The sequence below is a fragment of the Octodon degus genome, unplaced genomic scaffold (assembly GCF_000260255.1).
Source record: "Octodon degus isolate 3935 unplaced genomic scaffold, OctDeg1.0 scaffold00018, whole genome shotgun sequence".
Classification (NCBI taxonomy): domain Eukaryota; kingdom Metazoa; phylum Chordata; class Mammalia; order Rodentia; family Octodontidae; genus Octodon; species Octodon degus.
Genome location: NW_004524594.1, coordinates 4,296,690 through 4,302,403, shown reverse-complemented (window position 1 = coordinate 4,302,403; position 5,714 = coordinate 4,296,690). Strand labels below are relative to the sequence as shown.

The 5,714-nt window shown below is 42.9% G+C and overlaps 1 pseudogene; it reads left to right on the top strand.

The window, feature by feature from the left end:
* Positions 1 to 619: 619 nt before the first annotated feature.
* Positions 620 to 1,158, top strand: LOC101578981 (annotated as a pseudogene).
* The last annotated feature ends 4,556 nt before the right edge of the window (positions 1,159 to 5,714 follow it).

Here is a 5,714-nt window from a genome sequence, read left to right as displayed (position 1 = left end):
CTGCTACCTTTAGAGAACTCTGGGTTCTGTTTTATGATGCAGGTCAAAGGACCCCTAGAACTGAGGCCAGCAGCCAGTCCCAGTACACCGGGAAAGGACAGGCAGGAGTTAGCCTTGGGTTTGGAATAGTTGGACAGCTTCCAAGGATGAGGATAATTCATCTGTCCCTTTCGCTCAGGAAAGGAAAGGATGGTTTTTGTATTTACTTTTACCTTGTGCTGTTTTTCATCTCCATTACTGCAGTGTTTTGTGGCTGTCCAGTAAGTGCTGGACAGAAATATGTTCTCAAAGAAATTTGGGGGCTGAGAATTTTAACCCCTTCGTCACCATGTTGCCCCTGGTGAATCAGCAGTGAAATCATTGATGAAGGATGGAGTGGTCCCATCTGTAACTGACTTCAGCTGAATAGGGATGTCATAAGGCCCCTTTTTAGTTTGCCCAACATCAGAGGTAGAGGTAGGGTGACCTTGAGCTTAAAGCTGAGACCTAATCTGGGTGACAAGGCTTATTATTGAGAATTGTAGGATTCTGGAAGAAATAAACTGAAGAAACAGTTGTACAAACATGGACCAAAGAGAGTTCTTTAAGAATAGTCATTTGGCTCTTCCGATTCTCCATCATGGCACAGGATCAAAGTGAGAAGGCGAACCCCATGCGGGAACTTCAAATTCACAAACTCTGCCTTAACGTTTGCATCAGGGAGCATGGAGACAGATTGACACGGGCAGCCAAGGTACTGGAGCAGCTCACGGGCCAGACTCTCCTGTGTTTTCTAAAGCTAGATACACTGTCAGGTCCTTTGGCATCAGGAGAAACAAGAAGATCGCTGTCCACTGCACAGTGCGAGGGGCGAAGTCCAAAGAAATACTGAAGAAAGGCCTAAAGGCGCGAGAGTATGAACTAAGGAAAAACGACTTGTCTGATACTGGAAACTTTGGTTTTGGAATCCAGGAACATATCGATCTGAGCATCAAATATGACCTGAGCATTGGTATCTACGGCCTGTACTTCTATGTGGTGCTGGGTAGGCCAGGTTTTAGCATCACAGACAAGAAGCACAGGATGGGCTGCACTGGTGCCAACCACAGAATCAGCAAAGAGGAGGCCACTCGCTGGTTCCGGCAGAAGTATGATGGGATCATCCTTCCTGGTGAATAAATTCCCATTTCTGTTCAGAAGGCCAAATGCTTTCAGTGGAAAAAAAAAAAAAAAGAATAATCATTTGCAGCCATTTTTACCAAGAAGAGTTTGGAAGCCAAACCCAAATAATATCTTTGTAATAGTTACAATCAGCACTTAGGGATAAGAGCCCTTCCTTATGATCTCTCAGCTTTATTTATCTTATGGTAGCGTTGACACAAGTGACTCCATTTTGACTTTGACAGCTTTCATGCTTTTTTTATACCTCCTCCTGTCCTGAAGGCATCGTTAATTCATCATCATTTGTGATTATCCCTCGTTGCTGGGATGCTGTCCTGGCTTTTGATCTTATCTGGTCCCACACTGGAGGGGAAGAAGTTGATGATTTAGAGTTAGTATCATAGCCCCTTTTGAGTGACAAAGAGGTTTGAAAAGAACAGACTTTAGGCTGAACCAAACCAACGAGAGTGAAAACAAAATAGCCAAAAATACCGCCTTTTATAAGCCTCATCTCGACCTTTAGACATACCTAGATCTCCTCTTTTTGAAATTTTCTGGTCTTTTTTACTGTTTTATTTTTTTTTGTAAAAGCTACTACTTACAGTAGTAGCTTTTTTGGATTTTGAAATGTTCCCAGTACATTTCTATCTGAGTTAAGTCACAGATGTTGCATTTTCATTAGAGCTGGCTGGATAACAGACTTTTAAGTAACCTTGAGCAGTAAATTATCTCAATACCAGCGAAAAGATAAAGAAGACCAAAGATGTTACCTTTCAGCTAGAAATGGCTTTCTATGACCTTGAATGACAAATTGTCTTAGTACAAACAGAAACCAACAAAAAGTTAACCTGTAATTGTAGTTCAAAAGTCATTCCACAAAGTTTATTTAAAAAATATTTTAGGCACATCTATCAGACAAAAATATTAATTTAAAATAAATTTACCCTTTAGTTCTTTTCCCAGTGGTCCTCATGACCTTGTTACGGGAAGCCAGAAAGCTGTTCTCACTTTTGGCACCCTTTATCCAGAGTCAGTCTTAGCTTGTCATTTGCCAGGAGTTGGGATAGGCTGTGTTACCCAAGTGCCACTTTCTACCTGATATTTGGCTTGTAGTTTGACTTATCCTATCAACCTGGGTTTAGATTCCAGCTTGAATCATTCAGGTTGTTTAGATCTACCCTTTTAAATAGCTTTAACTTTTTGGCAGTGCTCTCCTCTGACATTGATATTTTGTTATATTTTAGTTGTGTTCTCTGTGCTTACTTGGTGTGGGCTTGGGGTTTGGAGTTTAGTCTCTGTTGTTGTTGCCGTGGATGTGAGGGCCCACCCTATGGCCACTGTCATCTTATACAGACCTTTTAAAAAATTATATTGTTTACAGGGGCTGGCAAGATTGCTCAGCAGACTAAAGTATCTGCTTAGGCAAGCGCAGGGACTGCAGTTCAATCCCCGGCAACTCATGCCATGCGAGCCCAGCTAGAGTCCAGGTATGGTGGTGCATGCCTGTAATCCCAGTGTGGGGGCACTGAAAGTAGGAGGATCACCATGAGTCCAAGTGAGACCCTGTAACAACCAAATATATATTTTTTAAAAATTGTATTGTTTACAAATAAACAATGTTTTCCCCTCATCTTGGGGATTAGAGACCCTGGGGAAAGCCAGAAAAGCCACCCATTGTGGAGAAACTGGAGCCCACTGGCTCAGGCCACCAATCTTTCTGCCATGGAGGGCATCTTGTCTGGTAGTTTCTCTTGTCCAGGGACATTATTATAAACACAGATTGGCAGGCAGACAGATAGATAATATACATGAGACAGTTCTCTCTCTAGAGGGTACTACTGTACTTTTTTAGGTGAATCATAATAGAGATCTCCTATAAGAGGTCTGTTTCTGTCACTTTAACAGTATAGAGTTACAGCAGTAAGATGCAGAAAAGACATCAGAGAGTAGAGGCAGAGAGAGAATGAAAGGAGGTTATCTAGCAGGGGAGACTAGAGGTTGAACTAGGGCTCAAGGGTGGCTAAAACCTATGCATTGTTAACTTGGGAAAAGTTAGGAATATGAAAGTGGATAACACCCTCTATTTCTGCCACCTCCTGGAAGGGAGAACAGAGGCCAGCTGAAGTTCTGGCTTAGGAAGAAGTCAGTGGGCACAAGATCCAACAGTGGGCAGAGAAAAAAATGGTAATGAGGGAAGGTAGGTAAAGAACAAGGGGTTGAGGGTCGAGGGCTATATAGCAGTGGAGGTGCATGGTCAGCTGGACAGAATTGGCATCACGTATAGGTTGATCATGAAGGAGAATTTCAAAGTACTAGAGAACTGAAAGATGTAGGGAGCCACTGAAGCTGGGAACTGATCATACATGCAGAGTCAGGATAAGCCGTAAGCCAATCCTGAGAACAGAGAGTGCTTGAGGCAAGCCATGTGAACAAGCTGCTTCAGTCCAGAAAACTCCAAGCCCTGAGACAATCCAAGCAGTGGAAGGCTAGGCAAAGTGGTGTCGTGTGACACTAACCTGCCAAATGTATAAATAAACGTGCTAGGGTGGCTTAGCAGTTCCTCTCCTCCCATCAGGAGAGAGGGCTACACCTGACCTCAGCTTTCTGTCTCTTATCTTTATCTCTCCATCCTCTCAACATCCTTCCCCGTGCCAAAAACTTCCAGAGTAGAATGGGCTATGGCAGACAGAAAGCTGACTGAGCAGGTAAAAGGAGCCTACACATCAAAGAACATCAGACCACATGCCATTGAGCTGGATAAACCTGTTTCATTGTTGAAGAATTTGGGAATCAAGGGTCCTGTGTTGAGGTTAATTGTTAGCTTTTAAACTGTGTTACCAAAGAAAATAGGTGTTTTGGCATTTTTGGTTTGGTTGGTTGGCTTGATATCTCTACTTCCCAGATAGAAAGTTTTTAGATTTTTAAGGAGACAGAACAAAGGCAAGTCTTTGGGCACTTGGGTTGCCAAATTGGAATGGCTCATAGTGGAATAGGTGGAGTCTCTAGGCAAAGGGAAGAGAAAACAACAGAAAGATAGGCATCTCCTGTCTTTCAGTATGGTCGTGGTCTTCTGCTCCTCCTGAGAGTCCAGGCCAAAGGGAAAGTTCCACAGACCAGGAAGGGCCAAGACCTAGCACTAGAATGGACACAAGAAAATTCCAAGGTCCTGTGGGAGAGACCTAAAAACTCACTCACTCCCAAGGAAATAGGCTGCTAGACCAGAGAGGATGGCCTGTGTTGTGGGGGAGAATAGCAAGGGCCAAGACAGTCTGAGGGATCAGTTGCCTCACAAAAGCCTCCTGGGTTTTGGCACTAGATGTTAGATCCAGAGATGACTGATCCAGGAAGAAAGATTTATCAACACAACAAGAACAACAGCATGTTGAGGATCAGAAGTACAGACTTCAGCCAACCTTGAGAGGGAAGGCAGCACCTTTTAAGCCTGGTGTGGGATGGAATAGGGTCTGGTGAAAAGGAGTGAGGGATGGATTGAAAAGGTTAGCTGGCTTTAAACCTAGTATGGAAGTTAGGATGCTAGGTAGAGCTTTACGCTAACATTGTTCACAATGGTTTACAATTTAAAATGTGTAAATTGCTTCTGGAATTTTTCCATTTAATATTTTATGACCAAAGTTGACTGTGAGGAACCAAAACCAATGAAACCGAAGCACAGATAAATGGAAAGAGTTGTTGAAAGGCATCAGGAAATGGTTTTAACCCAGTTCTTTATCCCCGAGATGACCATTGACTTTTGGGAGGTGTACCAGGTCACAGTCTCTCCAGCTGAGCATCTCAATCCATTGATGGGTTGTGACCCACATATTTTGATGAAGTAAAGGAGGAAATGTCAGGGTTCATTGTTGGATTTAAGACTGTTATTTTTCAATTGTGTGTGTTTACCTTCAGGTCATAAAATGTAATGTGTATTTTATTGTTGATCATGGTCCAAAACCTGAAAGTTCTAGATGCCCCATACAGTGCATACTTATAGTACTGCCAGTAGTAGTTAAGCAGCTGTTATATATCATGGGTCACTTGCACATACCTCATATCATTAGTCATCTTCACAAGTCTAAGAGTGAGGTGCTATTATCATTATTCTCATTTTGCAAAGGAGGAAACCAAGGCTTAGAGAAACTAGATACTTCACCCATGATCACAAAGCTGGTGAACAGCTAGCTGTGACCCACATCTACAGTTCTCCTTACCTGCTCCCTGCACTGCACAACCCCCAGCAGCCTGTGTTCTTTGATTTCCTTTAATTAATTGAAAAGGCTGCCCTTGGCTTATGTCAGAAAATATACATTACTTTCCCGGGATTTTCATGGGAAATTTAGTGAGAGAGTAACCAGTAGACATCAATGATATGTGTGGGCTTTTATCCTGCTTAGGAGTTCTGCAGATGTAGAGAAGTTGAGGATCACTGGTCTAGATGTACACACATACACACAGTTTAGAGAGAGCTGTAATTGTAGCTGTTCAAGAGAGCTACTTGACGGGGGCTGTGCTTTTAGTAGAGGGACACAGCCCCAGGTAACTTCTCACTTGACCAGGATGGAGACGGGGGAGTATCT